Source organism: Pristiophorus japonicus, chromosome 11, assembly GCF_044704955.1.
Source record: "Pristiophorus japonicus isolate sPriJap1 chromosome 11, sPriJap1.hap1, whole genome shotgun sequence".
NCBI classification, from domain to species: Eukaryota; Metazoa; Chordata; class Chondrichthyes; family Pristiophoridae; genus Pristiophorus; species Pristiophorus japonicus.
Window position 1 is genome coordinate 18,311,923 of NC_091987.1, and position 17,993 is coordinate 18,329,915.

The 17,993-nt window shown below is 49.0% G+C and overlaps 1 protein-coding gene across 1 annotated transcript in view; it reads right to left on the bottom strand.

The window, feature by feature from the left end:
- The window catches only part of robo1 (roundabout, axon guidance receptor, homolog 1 (Drosophila)), an 809,035-nt gene that overhangs the window by 337,395 nt on the left and 453,647 nt on the right, over positions 1 to 17,993 (bottom strand). The gene's annotated exons all lie outside the window — the stretch shown is intronic.

The window sequence follows — 17,993 nt, forward strand, 5'->3', positions numbered from 1 at the left end:
TACATCGGCTCCCAATCCAGCAACACCTCAATTTCCAAATTCTCATCCTTGTGTTCAAATCCCTCCATGGCCTCGTCCCTCTACTCCAGAGAATTGAGCACATAAATCCAGGCTGACACTCCCAGTGCTGAAGGAGTGCTGCACTGTCGGAGGTGCAGTCTTTCGAATGAGACGTTAAACCGAGGCCCCGTCTGCCCTCTCAGGTGGGCGTAAAAGATCCCATGGCACTATTTTTAAGAAGAGCAGGGGAGTTATCCCTGGTGTCCTGGGGCCAATATTTATCTCTCAAGCAAAATCACTAAAACAGATTATCTGCTCATTGTCACATTGCGGTGTGTGGGAGCTTGCTGTGCGCAAATTGGCTGCCGCGTTTCCCACATTACAACAGTGACTACACTCCAAAAGTACTTCATTTGCTGTAAAGCGCTTTGAAACATCCAGTGATCATGAAGGGCACTATATAAATTTAAGTCTTTCTTTTCTATTTTTCCCCTATCTCTGGAACCTCCTCCAATCCCACAACCCTCCGAGATCTCTACACTCCTGCAATTCTGCCCTCTTGCACAGCCCCGATTTCCATCGCTCCACCATCGGCGGCCGTGCCTTCAGCTGCCTGGGCCCCAAGCTCTGGAACTCCCTCCCTGAACCTCTCCGCCTCTCGCTCCTCCTTTAAGACGCTCCCTAAAAACCTACCTCCCATCACCTACCCTAATATCTCCTTATGTGGCTCAGTGTCAAGTTTTGTTTGATAATTGCTCCCGTGAAGCACCTTGGGATGTTTCAATATGTTAAAGGTGCTATATGAATGCAAGCTGTAATTGTTCAAGTGGCAGTAACATGGAGAACCAATTTCACAGCCCTGCCTGAAAGCACTTAGCCCTACTGCTTTGTCCCCATGCGCTATTCTCGGAGTCGGCGTCCGGATTATGGATTGTTGGCTCGAGGGCATCAATGCCAATCGCACATACACATTCCCGCACGGGGCGGGAGGAGAGTTGACTCTTCCCCAATCCTGGCCCAGGAGCACCAGCGAATTAGACCCGAACCCACCCGACTCCTTCCAGCCAAGGCTCCCAACTCTGGGTGTAGTTGTTTTCCCGGAGGTTACATCACATGACCACCCATCTCCCGCACTCTCGCCATTGACCGCCAGACACGTCCATCCTCGGGGCGCCCGCCTTCCCTCGACCAATCAGAAGGCGAACAGACTCTTCATTACACAATTAGCTGATCCTTGACTGTCAAGCAGTCTTTCTGCCATCTGCAATATTTTCATAACTGTGAAATTAAAGCATGCAAAAATAATGAACGAAAAAAAAACGACTTTTTTATGGAATCACAGAAGGGTTACAGCACAGAAGGAAGCCATTCGGTCCATCGAGCGCGTGCCGGCTCTCTGAAAAAGCACTTCAGCCAGTCCCACTCCCCCACAATTTTTTATAGCTGCTATGATTTTTCGCCCTGGGTATGAGCACAGTAGTGTCCGCGAGATTAGTCTTTAATTCCTAGAGTGCCCAGTGCAAACCTGGAGTGTCCAGTGCGAACCCGGAGTGCCCAGTGCGAACCTGGAGTGCCCAGTGCGAACCTGGAGTGCCCAGTGCGAACCTGGAGCGTCCACTGTGAACCTGGAGCGTCCACTGCGAACCTGGAGCGCCCACTGCGAACCTGGAGCGTCCACTGCGAACCTGGAGCGTCCACTGCGAACCTGGAGCGTCCACTGCGAACCTGGAGCGTCCACTGCGAACCTGGAGCGTCCACTGCGAACCTGGAGCGTCCACTGCAACCCGGGAGCCTCCACTGCGAACCTGGAATGTCCAATGCAATCCTGGAGTGTCCAATGTGAACCTGGAGTGTCCAGTGTGAACCTGGAGTGTCCAGTGTGAATCTGGAGAGTCCAGTGTGAACCTGGAGTCTCCACTGCAACCCTGGAGAGTGCAGTGCAAACCTGGAGTGCCCCGTGCAAACCTGGAGTGTCCAGTATGAACCTGGAGTGTCCAGTGTGAACCTGGATCGTCCAGTGTGAACCTGGATCGTCCAGTTGCAATCCTGGAGTGTCCAGTGCAAGCCTGGAGTGTCCAGTGCAAGCCTGGAGTGTCCAGTGTGAGCCTGGAGGGTAAGCAAGCCCTAGCTATGGCCCAAACCATACACAAGACAGCCTGACAGGATAAGGTTGAGGGGAGCTAGTTAAAGCCATTTCCTCCCGCCCAATCTGGACAGCTCACCGGGGATGATTGAAGCTATCACAGAGCCAGCCTTGCCGTAAGGGATTTGGGGATCGGGCGGGAAAGTGGATTTGAGGTGGAAGATCATTGAGTGGTGGAGCAGGCTCGAGGGGCCGTATGGACTACTCCTGCTCCTAATTCTCACGTTATTATGTTCTTATAGCATTTAACTCCAGGTACACAGAGGGCTGCTTTCACTTTGGGACGAGGCAGTTTAGGACCCGGGCTGTCTGGAATGCAGCCAGTAATGAGGAGGAAGGGAAAAAAAACACTTCTAGGAATGTATTTTCCTTTCCTAAACGATGCCTTTCCTCCTCACAATGGGTTGCAGATTGGCTGGTTGATCGGAGGCCTTGCTCTTTGAATTAACAGCTGCTCACACTGCTAAAGCCAGTGGCAATACATCGCTCATCCACTGAACCAACGCTCACACAGAGAGAAAGTCGTAAAATATCCAATAGCATTTTGGAGTTTGATAAATAGTTTCACAGAGTACAAAAACAGAACAAGATACAGGGCTCTGGGGAGTGAGCGGGGCAGTGGGATTAGTCTGGGGGTTGATACCGGGCTATGGGGAGAGAGCGGGGCAGTGGGATTAGTCTGGGGGTTGATACAGGGCTATGGGGAGAGAGCGGGGCAGTGGGATTAGTCTGGGGGTTGATACAGGGCTATGGGGAGAGAGCGGGGCAGTGGGATTAGTCTGGGGGTTGATACCGGGCTATGGGGAGAGAGCGGGGCAGTGGGATTAGTCTGGGGGTTGATACAGGGCTATGGGGAGAGAGCGGGGCAGTGGGATTAGTCTGGGGGTTGATGCAGGGCTATGGGGAGAGAATGGGGCTGTGGGATTAGTCTGGGGGTTGATACAGGGCTATGGGGAGAGAGCGGGGCAGTGGGATTAGATTGGGGGTAGATGCAGGGCTATGGGGAGAGAGTGGGGCTGTGGGATTAGTCTGGGGGTTGATACAGGGCTATGGGGAGAGAGTGGGGCTGTGGGATTAGTCTGGGGGTAGATGCAGGGCTATGGGGAGAGAGTGGGGCTGTGGGATTAGTCTGGGGGTTGATACAGGGCTATGGGGAGAGAGCGGGGCATTGGGATTAGTTTGGGATTGATACAAGGCTATGGGGAGAGAGTGGGGCAGTGGGATTAGTTTGGGATTGATACAGGGCTATGAGGAGAAAGTGGGGCAGTGGGATTAAGTTGGGGATTGATACAGAGCTATGGAGAGAGAGCGGGGCAGTGGGATTAATTTGGGATTGATACAGGGCTATGGGGAGAGAGTTGGGCAGTGGGATTAGTTTGGGATTGATACAGGGCTATGGAGAGAGAGCGGGGCAGTGGGATTAGTTTGGGGATTGATACAGAGCTATGGTGAGAGAGCGGGGCAGTGAGATTAGTTTGGGATTGATATAGAGCTATGGAGAAAGAGTGGGGCAGTGGGATTAGTTTGGGATTGATACAGAGCTATGGAGAGAGAGTGGGGCAGTGGGATTGGTTGAGATTGATACAGGGCTATGGAGAGAGAGCGGGGCAGTGGGATTAGTTTGGGGATTGATACAGGGCTGTGGGGAGAGAGTGGGGCAGTGGGATTAGTTTGGGATTGATACTGGGCTATGGGGAGAGAGTGGGGCAGTGGGATTAGTTTGGGATTGATACTGGGCTATGGGGAGAGAGTGGGGCAGTGGGATTAGTTTGGGATTGATACAGGGCTATGGAGAGAGAGTGGGGCAGTGGGATTAGTTTGGGATTGATACAGGGCTGTGGGGAGAGAGTGGGGCAGTGGGATTAGTTTGGGATTGATACAGGGCTGTGGGGAGAGAGTGGGGCAGTGGGATTAGTTTGGGATTGATACAGGGCTATGGGGAGAGAGTGGGGCAGTGGGATTGGTTGAGATTGATACAGGGCTATGGAGAGAGAGCGGGGCAGTGGGATTAGTTTGGGGATTGATACAGATCTATGGAGAGAGAGTGGGGCAGTGGGATTAGTTTGGGATTGATACAGGGCTGTGGGGAGAGAGTGGGGCAGTGGGATTAGTTTGGGATTGATACTGGGCTATGGGGAGAGAGTGGGGCAGTGGGATTAGTTTGGGATTGATACAGGGCTATGGAGAGAGAGTGGGGCAGTGGGATTAGTTTGGGATTGATACAGGGCTGTGGGGAGAGAGTGGGGCAGTGGGATTAGTTTGGGATTGATACAGGGCTGTGGGGAGAGAGTGGGGCAGTGGGATTAGTTTGGGATTGATACAGGGCTGTGGGGAGAGAGTGGGGCAGTGGGATTAGTTTGGGATTGATACAGGGCTATGGGGAGAGAGTGGGGCATTGGGATTAGTTTGGGATTGATACAGGGCTGTGGGGAGAGAGTGGGGCAGTGGGATTAGTTTGGGATTGATGTAGCCAAGAGCTGGCATGAACACGATGGACTGCATGGCCTCCTCCTGCGCTGTAAACCGCGAGGGATGTATCATTAAGCCTAAGAAACCACAGGGAGTTGGGTGGAGTAGAGACACCACTGTCAAAATGAAATGTCCTCAGGAACAGAGGCGAGAAAGTCGGGGGCGGGGCTGGGGCTGGGGGTAGTGGATGGGGAAATATACATAAAGCAGGTTGAGGATTGTCCAACAAGGGGTTAAGGCCAATTGCACGATTGGATTAGCCCGGAGGCTGGGAGTGATTTGACAGTTACTGTGTACACAATGCTCATTGTTTGGTTTACAGTAAGTGCTGTGTCAGTTGCATTTTCCTTAAATTCGATTTAGTGGATTAAAGTCAAATTAAACTGTCACGGAGTTAATTAAGATATTACAAAATCCCATCACTGCCTGTAAACATCTCTGTTCTTTGAGGCTCCTATAAAGTTACACTTCTCCTCAGGGATGTGTATAACATCGAACCGTTGCCCCTCCCAGCTAACAGGGAACCAGGAACGGGCCAAGAGTTATAGTGCCAGCCCTGGCGCTCTCTCTCTCTCTCTCTCTCTCTCCCCCTCGCCTCTCAGTCAGAAGGTTATGGGTTCAAATCCCACTCCAGAGACTTGAGCACACATTCTAAGTTGACACTGCAGTGTCAGTACTGAGGGAGTGCTGCACTGTCAGTGGGGCCGCCTTTCAGATGAGATGTTAAACCTAGGCCCCGTCTGCCCTCTCAGGTGGACGTAAAAGATCCCACAGTCACTATTTCGAAGACGAGCAGGGGAGTTATCCCCGGTGTGCCGAGGCCAATATTTATCCCTCAATCAACATCACTGAAACTGATTATCTGGTCATTTTATCTCACTGCTGTTGTGGGAGCTTGCTGTGCGCAAATAGGCTGCCGCGTTTCGTGCATTACAACAGTGACTACACTCCAAATAAGAAAGTACATAATTGGCTGTAAAGCGTTTTGGGACATCGGGTGGTCATCAAAGGCACTGTGGAAATGGGACTAAAGGCAGACAATTCCTCTGGGCCTGATGGCTTACATCATAGGGTCTTAAAAGAAGTGGCTGCAGAGATAGTTGTAATTAGTTGTAATTTACCCATACTCCCTGGATTCTGGGGAGGTCCCAACGGATTGGAAAACCACAAATATAACGCCCCTATTTAAAAAAGGAGGCAGACAAAAAGCAGCAAACTATCGACCAGTTAATCTAACATCTGTCATTGGGAAACTGCTGGAGTCCATTATTAAGGCAGCAGTAGCTGGACAATTAGAAACGCATGTTTCAATCAAGCAGAGTCAGCATGGTTTTATGAAAGGGAAATCATGTTTGACAAATTTGCTGGAGTTCTTTGAGGATGTAACAAGCAGAGTGGATAAGGGGGAACCAGTGGATGTGGTGTATCTGGATTTCCAGAAGGCATTTGATAAGATGCCACATAAAAGGTTACTGCACAAGATAAAAGTTCACAGGGTTGGGAGTAATATATTAGCATGTGTAGAGGATTGGCTAACTAACAGAAAACAGAAAACAGAGAGTCGGGATAAATGGGTAATTTTCCGGTTGGCAAACAGTAACTAGTGGGGTGCCGCAGGGATCAGTGCTGGGGCCCCAAATATTTATAATCGATATTAATGACTTGGATGAAGGGACTGAGTGTAATGTAGCCAAGTTTGCTGATAAGGGATTATGGGGAGCGGGCAGGGAAGTGGAGCTGAGTCCATGATCAGATCAGCCATGATCTTATTGAATGGCGGAGCAGGCTCGAGGGGACGTATGACCTACTCCTGTTTCTATTTCTTATGTTCTTATGTAGAAATGCAAGTTTTTCTTTCTTCTCAGGTGGAAAAGATCCCATGGCACTATTTCAAAGAAGAGCAGGGGAATTATCCCCGGTGTCCTGGCCAATACTTATCCCTCAACCAACACCACTAAAACAGATTATTTGGTAATGATTGCATTGCTGTTTTGTGGGAGCTTGCTGTGCACAAATTGGCTGCTGCATTTCTTACTTTACAGCAGTGTAGTACTTCATTGGCTATAAAGGGCTTTGGGACGTCCTGAGGTTGTGTAAGGCGCTATAGAAATGCAAGTCTTCCTATTTTTCCTTTTTATAGGTTTGGATAGTCGTAGACAAGATAATGAATGAACTATTATTCCTAGACTTGGAGTAATCGTATCTTCAATAACTTTAAGGAGATATGGGGAAAGAGCAGGGGGGTGGTGGGACTAACTGGACTGCTCTTCAAAAGAGCTGGCACGGACTCGATGGGCCGAATGGCCTCCTTCTGTGCTGTACTGTTCAATGATTCTGGCTCATTAACCGAGGAGCTGGCTGTAAGCTAAACTTCAAACGAGTGTGTGAACTCACTTTAATTTAAAAACAAATAACACTTGTTTGTAACTCATTTTCAAATTCCATCGCAGGACAAAACCACTAAACATGAAGTGTGTGTGGTTACCGTGGATACTAGTACTTAAAACTAGTATTTAAGCCAGATATAAAATAATCGGCAAAGGAGCTGGAGGAGAAAGGAGAATTTTCCGCACAGAACGCTGCTGCAATCGAGAACTACCTGAAAGGACAGAGGAATCAGATTCCACTGGAACTTTCAAGAAGCAATTGCATATTTATTTGAAGAGGACTAAAATGCGGGGTTGTGGGGAAAGAGCAGGGGGAAGTGGAATCAATTGGATCGCTCTTTCAAAGCCGACACAGGCACGACGGGACGAATGGCCTACTTCTGTGCTGTAAGATTGTATGATTCGACAATGCTAAACTAGCTCCTTTAAAGGGAAAATAATAAATGTTTTGTACCCTCTGTGCTAAACTGTTGTTTTGAAGTTCATGTGCAGGTATTTCTTCACTCCTGATAGCTTTCCCAACTTGACCCTCACCACAATTAAAAAGTACCTGGATGTGCACTTGAAGTGCCGTAACCTGCAGGGCTACGGACCAAGAGCTGGAAAGTGGGATTAGGCTGGATAGCTCTTTGTCGGCCGGTGTGGACACGCTGGGCCAAAATGACCTCCTTCCGTGCTGTAAATTTCTATGATTCTGTGATTCTATGCCCCGTGGCCCTCACTGCACCTCCAGCAAAATTATATTTGAGTTAAAGGGTGCAGGAAAAAACCTAACTATTCTGGGCCATTGACTTATGCAGTTCTCACTCTTAAATCCGTATCCAACATGAATGGGTTTTAATAACAGTCAGTTAAGTTCAAATGAGACTAGCAGTCATACGCATGACTAACTAAATCACGGGGTATGTCTCTGTTTGTGTGTGGTTAGCTTCCTCCCATCAAACTATCTGTCCATGGCCAACATCAAAGAGGAAGGTTTTAAAAAGCTTCTTTGCGTGTCAGCTGTGGCTCAGTGGGCAGCTCTCCTGCCTCGGAGTCAGAAATATTCTGGATTCAAGTCCCACTCCAGACCCTTGAGCACAAAAATCTAGGCTGACACTCCAGTGCCAGCGCTGTGCTGTCGGAGGATGAGACGTTGAACCGAGGCCCCGTCTGCCCTCTCAGGTGGATGTAAAAGGTCCCACGGCCACTATTTTGAAGAAGAACAGGGGAGTTATCCCCGGTGTTCTGGGGCCAATGTTTATCCCTCAACCAACATCACTGAAATAGATCATCTGCTCAAATATCACATTGCTGTTTGTGGGAGCTTGCTGTATGCAAATTGGCTGCCGCATTTCCTGCATTACAACAGTGACTGCACTTCTTTTAAAAAAAGTTCCTCAGCGGCTGTAAAGCACTTTGGAATGACCAGTGGTTGTGAAAGGCGCTATAGAAATGCAAGTCTTTCTTTTTCTTAAAAGGTGGAGAGAAAGGTGGAGAGGTTTAGGGAGGGAATTCTAAAGCCGAGGACCTGGATGTTGAAGGCACGGCCACCAACGGTGGAGCAAAGGAAACCGTTAATTCGCAAGAGGCTGGAACTGGAGATGCGTAGACCATTACTAAACTGGTGGTCAAAGGTTCTTCACTTTTGACACAGTAATGTCAAGTGTAGAGGCTCAGTGTGAAAGGTGGATGCTTGGGTGCAGTAGGATGACTAGAACAGAGACACAAAGTTTTTAGGGCACTCAGAGCAATGGTCTTGGAGTCATACACCGCCTGCGTGAAAACCTGCAAGTAGCCCACCTGTCACAGAGGCCTCAGGGCACACTAGGCCGCAAAGGCCTCAGGGCACACTAGGCCGCAAAGGCCTCAGGACACACTAGGCCGCAATGGCCTCAGGGCACACTAGGCCGCAATGGCCTCAGGGCACACTAGGCTGCAAAGGCCTCAAAGTACATTCTGCCAGCTGCTGCACCTTCTCAGCCTGGGGCAAAACGGTAATGGTCTGGAGGAGAAGAACGAGAAATAATTTAAAACAGACCAGCAAATAAAGCTCAAATAAAGCTCACTCACGCATGTATATACGGTTCTGTCTTCACAAAGGAAGACACAAAGAACCTTCCGGATGTACTAGGGGACCGAGGGTCTAGTGAGAAGGAGGAACTGAAGGATATCCTTATTAGGCGGGAAATTGTGGTAGGGAAATTGATGGGATTGAAGGCCGATAAATCCCGATAGTCTACATCCCAGAGTACTTAAGGAAGTGGCCCTAGAAATAGTGGATGCATTGGTGATCATTTTCCAGCAATCTATCAACTCAGGATCAGTTCTTATGGACTGGAGGGTTGCTAATGCAACACCACTTTTTAAAAAAGGAGGGAGAGAGAAAACGGGTAATTATAAACCGGTTAGCCTGACATCAGTAGTGGGGAAAATGTTGGAATCAATCATTAAGGATGAAATAGCAGCACATTTGGAAAGCAGTGATAGGATTAGTCCAAGTCAGCATGGATTTATGAAGGGGAAATCCTGCTTGACAAATCTTATGGAATTTTTTGAGGATGTAACTAGTAGAGTGGACAAGGGAGAACCAGTGGAGGTGGTGTATTTGGATTTTCAAAAGGCTTTTGACAAGGTCCCACACAAGAGATTGGTGTGCAAAATCAAAGCACATAGTATTGGGGGTAATGTACTGACATGGATAGAGAACTGGTTGGCAGACAGGAAGCAGAGAGTCGGGATAAACGGGTCTTTTTCAGAATGGCAGGCAGTGACTAGTGGAGTGCCGCAGGGCTCAGTGCTGGGACCCCAGCTCTTTACAATATATATTAATGATTTAGATGATGGAATTGAGTGTAATATCTCTAAGTTTGCTGATGACACTAAGCTGGGTGGTGGTGTGAGCTGTGAAGAGGACGCTAAGAGGCTGCAGGGTGACTTGGACAGGTCAGGCGAGTGGGCAAATACATGGCAGATACAGTATAATGTGGATAAATGTGACGTTATCCACTTTGGGGGCAAAAACATGAAGTCAAAATATTATCTGAATGGCGGCAAATTAGGAAAAGGGGAGGTGCAACGAGACCTGGGGGTCATGGTTCATCAGTCACAGAAAGTGGGAATGCAGGTACAGCAGGTGGTGAAGAAGGCAAATGGTATGTTGGCCTTCATAGCGAGGGGATTTGAATACAGGAGCAGGGAGGTCTTACTGCAGTTGTACAGGGCCTTAGTGAGGCCTCACCTGGAATATTGTGTTCAGGTTTGGTCTCCTAATCTGAGGAAGGACGTTCTTGCTATTGAGGGAGTGCAGCAAAGGTTCACCAGACTGATTCCAGGGATGGCTGGACTGTCATATAAGGAGAGACTGGATCAACTGGGTCTTTATTCACTGGAGTTTAGAAGGATGAGAGGGGATCTCATAGAAACGTATAAGATTCTGACGGGACTGGACAGGTTAGATGCGGGAAGAATGTTCCCGATATTGGGGAAGTCCAGAACCAGGGGACATAGTCTTAGGATAAGGGGTAGGCCATTTCGGACTGAGATGAGGAGAAACTTCTTCACTCAGAGAGTTGTTAACCTATGGAATTCCCTGCCGCAGAGAGTTGTTGATGCCAGTTCATTGGATATATTCAAGAGGGAGTTGATATGGCCCTTACGGTTAAGGGGATCAAGGGGTATGGAGAGAAAGCAGGAAAGGGGTACTGAGGTGAATGATCAGCCATGATCTTATTGAATGGTGGTGCAGGCTCGAATGGCCTACTCCTGCACCTATTTTCTATGTTTCTATGTATTATCCTCTCCTGGGGACGAAATGGTTAACATGCACGAGAGGAAGGGATTCAGGGGCCTGGCTCTGAGGTGTAAAGCGAAGAATGCTTTACAGTGCAGACCATTTCCTGGATTTATAAAGCTAATTATACCGTACTTGAACCATTCACTGGTTGAGCTAAATATCAGTGACTGCAGTCAGGTATTTAAGGGATTAGGGTCGGACAAATCCCTTTGGGAATGGAATGCACTGCGGCTATTTTTTTCTGGTCAAATCTCTGCGGGTGTGGGGGAGGGGAGAGGAGGGTTTCTAACCCAGATGCAGTCGGTCGGTGTTGTTCAGGAGTACGTTGGGTCTGTCCCAGTCGGCCCACTCCTGTGAGGAATTCCTCGGTGCGCGCTGGGTTAAGTTCCTAGCCTAACCTCTCGGCGGCTGAGCAGGTGGTGCATACCCAGCAAGGATCACTCGACGGCCAGCCTTAAAGGGGCCGCCTCACGACCAAAGCTCGGCAAATCGGCTTGTGATGGGGAGGGGGATCAGGGGGTTGGGCAATGTTGCCTCCGACTTTTATGCTCTGGCGCACGCTCACGCGCGGTATCATTTCCAGCGCAGCGGTAGCAGAGTGGTTCTGTTACTGGACCAGTAATCCAGAGGCCTGGACTAATGATCCAGAGACATGAGTTCAAATCCCACCACAGCAGCTGGGGAATTTAAATTCAGTTAATTAAATCAATCTGAAATGAAAAGCTTGTGTCAGTAATGGTGACCATAAAACTACCGGATTGTCGTAAATACCCATCTGATGCACCAATGTCCTTTCGGGAAGGAAATCTGCCGCCCTTACCCGGTCTGGCCGATACGTGATTCCAGTCCCACAGCGATATGCTAGTCTCTTAACTGCCCAGCAAGCTACTCAGTGAACACTAAGCCGCAAAGGCCTCAGGGCAAGATTAGGCCGCAAGGGCCTCGAAGAACTTTCGGCAATATATTGCCCACATCCCACGAACCAATATATATATATTTTTTTTAAGTTGGTGAGGGGCTGGCGCGGGACCTCCTAATCACCGCAGAGAGAGTTGTCGCTGGGTGGGCCTCTATAGTCGTAAAACGATCACAGAAACATAGAAAATAGGTGCAGGAGTAGGCCATTCGGCCCTTCTAGCCTGCACCGCCATTCAATGAGTTCATGGCTGAACATGCAACTTCAGTACCCCATTCCTGCTTTCTCGCCATGCCCCTTGATCCCCCTAGCAGTAAGGACCTCATCTAACTCCTTTTTGAATATATTTAGTGAATTGGCCTCAACAACTTTCTGTGGTAGAGAATTCCACAGGTTCACCACTCTCTGGGTGAAGAAGTTTCTCCTCATCTCGGTCCTAAATGGCTTACCCCTTATCCTTAGACTGTGGCCCCCTGGTTCTGGACTTCCCCAACATTGGGAACATTCTTCCTGCATCTAACCTGTCTAAACCCGTCAGAATTTTAAACGTTTCTATGAGATTCCCTATCATTCTTCTGAACTCCAGTGAATACAAGCCCAGTTGATCCAGTCTTTCTTGATATGTCAGTCCCACCATCCCGGGAATCAGTCTGGTGAACCTTCGCTGCACTCCCTCAATCGCAAGAATGTCCTTCCTCAAGTTAGGAGACCAAAACTGTACACAATACTCCAGGTGTGGCCTCACCAAGGCCCTGTACAACTGGAGCAACACCTCCCTGCCCCTGTACTCAACGTTTCCTCTCTTGCCGCTGTGTGTGTGTGATTGTGCGACAAACACATAGAGCGGCAAGAGAGGAAACATTACCCCACCCCCACTCCTGCCGATCCATGCCGTGAGCTGGTCCGAAACACGGACTGGTTTCTCCCGGAGGAGGCCGATATCGCTGTGCACAAAGTGGTAGCTGGGATGTTGGGTGGTGTGCCGAACTTTATAGCTGCACCTCATTAAGTACCAAACGTGACTGATGAACATCAGCACACCCGGGACTTCCCTCGTGTGGTTACATATAATGTACGGCACAGAAACAGGCCATTCAGTCCCACCGCTCCATGCCAGTGTTTATGCTCCACACCAGCCCCCTCCCACCCCTCTTCATCTCACCCCATCACCATATCCTTCTATTCCTTTCTCCCTCATGTGTTTATCCAGCTTCCCCTTAAATGAATCGATACTATTCACCTCAACCACTCCCTGTGGGAGTGAGTTCCACATTCTCACCACTCTCTGGGTAAAGAAGTTTCTCCCAAATTCCCCATTGGATTTATTAGTGACTGGCTTATAATTATGGCCCCTAGTTCTGGTCTCTCCCACAAGTGGAAACATTGTCTTTACGTCTACCCTATCGAACCCTTTCATAATCTGAAAGACCTCCATCAGGTCACCCCTCAGCCTTCTCTTTTGTGAAGAAACAAACTCCAGCCATACACCTCAGGCTATAAACTACAAATTAGAATTATCATAGAATCATAGAATCATAGATATTTACAGCCGGCCGACAAAGAGCGATCCAGCCTAACGCCACGTTCCCGCTCTTGGTCCGTAGTCCTGCAGCTTACGGCACTTCAGGTTTATCTCCAAGTATCAGAGAATGATTACAGCACAGAAGGTGGCCATTCGGCCCGTCGAGCCAGTAGTCAAGATACTTAAGAAATAAACTGAGTGAAAACATTTTCAAACACAGCAGATTTTACTTTAAGTTTTCTTAAATTTACAGGTCCCTGTCCCAAAATGCTAAAAACGTGAAATTACGGTTCATTTTCTGCGCGCCTTCGAAGCAACACACGCAATGCGAAGGTTCTACGGGAAATTGGTCATCGCCACGGCGATGAGTTCCATCACCGCATGCTGCCCCAGCCTGAAGAGAACCGAACCAAATAAAGGTGAGCTTTCCTGAAACATGTATCCACGGCCGTTCTTGGCAGGGAGGGACGGGCGTTTGGGCAACTCGCCCTTATCGCAAATCAATCAGAAAGGAGACATTACTGACCAGTGACCTGGTGGGACATCAGCGCTTGCAACACTGCAGCTATCTCTGTAATCTCCTCCAGCACCACAACCATCCCCCCCCCCCCCCGCCACACCCCCCACCCACCCGAGATGTCTGCGCTCCTTTAATTCTGCCCCCGAGTATAATCGCTCCACCATTGGTGGCCGTGCCTTCTGTTGCCGAGGCCCCAAGCTCTGGAACTCCCTCCATAAACCTCTCTGCCACTCTTTCCTCCTTCAAGACGGTCCTTAAAACCTACCTCTTTGACCAAGCTATTGGTCACCTGCCCTAATTTCTACTTATGCGGCTCGAACATTTATCTCACAACTCTCCTGTGAAGCGCCTTGGGACGTTTCACTACGTTAAAGGCGCTACATAAATATAAGTTGTTGTTGTCTTCAAAATTCTGTTTCTTCGTTCAAGGATGAAAAAAAGACATGGACAAATCACTCAACATTCTCACACTCATTTCAAAGTCTGATCTCAGAGGCTGCACCCTCCCTTGGATTTATTTACGTGTTCTTGGGTGTGGACAATACTGGATAGGCAATACTTATCGCCCATCCCTGGCTGGTCTAAGGGCAGTTAAGAGTCAACCACATAGCGTGAGACTGGAGTCACATGTGGGCCAGAGCAGGTGGGAGTGACCACTTACCCCGCTCTCTCAGAGCACTGGTGAACTAGTCGGGCTTTTTCACCACAATCCAGCAGAGTTCGTGGTCAGTGTCTGGGGCTCAAAACCCAACTTACCACGCTGGGCTCGGAACTCGCCACCTCTGGCTTGCTGGCCCAGTACTCCTAATGACTGGGTGACCATTCCCGTCGCTCGTGTATATATAGAACGTCGCCCGCACCAAAGGCAACTGCCATCGAGGCAGCTCTTGGGCCAACAGCCCTTGGACCAATCAGTTTGAGGGTGCCCTTCATCCGAGGCATAACGAGGTCAGAGCACAACTTGCACTTTCGTGGCTTTTTTCTACTTTGACGATTTGGACGATGAGCTTCAGCACCGAGCACAGTGCAGGGGAAGGAAGAAAGGAAGGGTGTAGCTGGGAGTGGAGTTAATGGGGGATGAGCTGTGGTCTAACTTGCAATTACTGGTCAATGTAGAGGCCGTGCTTCAGTCGAAGGCATTTTGTGTGTCCCGAAGACTTGGCCCAGCCTCCATTCGAGATTCAAGGACCGAGGCCTGCCTGTACAAGCCACAGAGCAGCTTCCCACCTACAGCCAGGAGCCACGGGACTACAGAACATATCACAGCAGCAAGGTACATTACTGTCGGGCTCCTGGTGTGTGAAAGAAGACGGAAAGAACTTGCGTTTACATCGTGCACTTCCACAACCTCAGGATGTCTGTCCCAAAGCGCTTTACAGCCAATGAAGTACTTTTGTTTTTAGGTGTAGTCACTGATGCAATGTGGGAAACGCACAGCAAGCTCCCACAAACAGCAATGTGATAAATGATCAGAAGCTGGGAAGTTGCACAATCAGCCATGATCACATTGAATGGCGGTGCAGGCTCGAAGGGCCGAATGGCCTACTCCTGCACCTATTTTCTATGTTCCCTTAGAGCAGACAAGGTTTTGATCGAGGTGTTCCAAAAACAAGAACGGTTTTCACGGAGTAACTAAGGAGAAACTGTTTCCAGTGGCAGGAGGGTCGGTAACCAGAGGGCACAGAGTTACGGTGATTGGTAAAAGAACCAGAAGTGACATGAGGAAATATTTTGTTGTGATCGGGCGGTGGGAGCAGATTCAACAGTGACATGCAAAAAGGAATTGGATACATACTTGAAGGGGTAAAAATCTACAGAGGCAGGGGGAATGGGACAATCGGATTGCTCTTTCAACGAGCCGGCACAGGCATGATGGGCCGAACGGCCTCCTTCTGTGCTGTGTCATTCTATGATTCTTATCTTATATTAATGGCCCCTAGTTCTGGGCTCCCCCACGTGAAAACATCACTACCCTAACGAACACCTTCATAATTTTACACGAACTCCATCAGGTCAGCCCTCAGCTTTCTAGAGAACAGAGCCCCAGCCCCCTCAGCCTTTCTTTACTCGTTGGAGTTCAGAAGGATGAGGGGTGATCTTATAGAAACATTTAAAATAATGAAAGGGATAGACAAGATAGAGGCAGAGAGGTTGTTTCCACTGGTGGGGGAGACTAGAACTAGGGGGCACAGCCTCAAAATACGGGGGAGCCAATTTAAAACCGAGTTGAGAAGGAATTTATTCTCCCAGAGGGTTGTGAATCTGTGGAATTCTCTGCCCAAGGAAGCAGTTGAGGCTCATTGAATGTATTCAAATCGCAGATAGGTAGATTTTTAACCAATAAGGGAATTAAGGGTTACGGGGAGCGGGCGGGTAAGTGGAGCTGAGTCCACAGCCAGATCAGCCATGATCTTGTTGAATGGCGGAGCAGGCTCGAGGGGCTAGATGGCCTACTCCTGTTCCTAATTCTTATGTTCTTATGTTCTTGACGTGGAAATAACTGGGAATTGTGAGATGCACTTCAGGTCTGTCGTGGTTTGCAGGTATCGCTCCCTGTTGCTCAGCGGGGAGCGGAGTGACAAATGTCAAAAGTAATCTGCCTAGTTAATGAGCACTGTTCATTAGCAGAACACAAACACTCCTCAATTTGCTCAATTTCTTTTCGCTCACGGCTCTGGAATGACAAAGGACCCGATTGTGGGCTGTGAAATTTATCCCAAGGGAGCAAGAGGCGAGTTGTGGATAAGAACATGAGAAGGCCATTAGGCTCAAGATTCACCATCCTTCTTTGATAAATCAAAAAAAGACTGGCATTTATATAGCGCCTTTCACGACCACCGGATGACTCAAAGTGCTTTACAGCCAATGAAGTACTTTAGAAGTGTAGTCACTGTTGTAATGTGGGAAACACGGCAGCCAATTTGCGCACAGCAAGCTCCCAAAAAAAAGCAATGTGATAATGACCTGATAATCTGTTTTAGTGATGTTGATTGAGGGATAAATATTGGCCCCAGGACACCGGGGAGAACTCCCCTGCTCTTCTTCGAAATAGTGCTACGGGATCTTTTACATCCACCCGAGAGAGCAGACAGGGCCTCGGTTTAATGTCTCATTCGAAAGACAGCCCCTCCGATATTGCAGCATTCCCTCAGCACTGCACTGGGAGTATCAGCCTGGATTTGTGCTCAAGTCACGGGAGTGGGACTTAAACCCACAACCTTCTGACTCAGAGCCAAGTGTACTGCCCACTGAGCCACGGCTGACACATAATCAGCCACACTATCCCTTAATCTCACCTACCCACTTTATGCCTCACCCTGCAGCTTCTCCCCCTATAACTCAACCCCACCTACCCACCTTCCCCGCTATCCCCCAACCCCACCTACCCTCTCCCCATATCCCACAACCCCACCTACACACCTTCTCCCCATATCCCCCAACCCCACCTACCCACCTTCTCCCCATATCCCCAACCCCACCTACCCACCTTCTCCCCCTATCCCCCAACCCCACTTGTCCAGCTTCTCCCCATATCCCCCAACGCCACCTACCCACCTTCTCCCCATATCCCCCAACCCCACCTACCCACCTTCTCCCCCTATCCCCCAACCCCACCTACCCCCCATCTCCCCATATCCCCAACCCCACCTACCCACCTTCTCCCCATATCCCCCAACCCCACCTACCCACCTTCTCTCCATATCCCCAACCCCACCTACTCATCCTTAGGCTATTCACACCCACTCAACAGTAACCCCCCACCCCTCACCTCACCTACACCGCTCTTCTTAACAGATGGCTAGCATTTTCTAACAGGACTGGTGTCAATTTGTTATAAGAACATAAGAATTAGGAGCAGGAGGTCAGCCATTCGGCCCCTCGAGCCTGCTCCTCCATTCAATATGATCACGCTGATCTTCGACCTCAACTCCATTTTCCCGCCTGATCCCCATATCCCTCGATTCCCCTAGAGTCCACACATCTATCGATCTCAGCCTTGAATATACTCAACGACTGAGCCTCCACAGCTTGCTGGTGTAGAGAATTCCGAAGATTCACCACCCTCTGAGTGAAGAAGTTTCTCCTCATCTCAGTCCTAAATGGCCGACCCCTTATTCTGAGAGTGTGCCTAGGATTGCAATTCATTACATAACGCTCATTTAAACCCTCTCCTTATTAAACAGAATGTCACCTTGTAAGGACCAGCTAGTAAATTTAAAAAAAATAAGGATTGATAATGCTCTTAAGGTGTATCTACAAG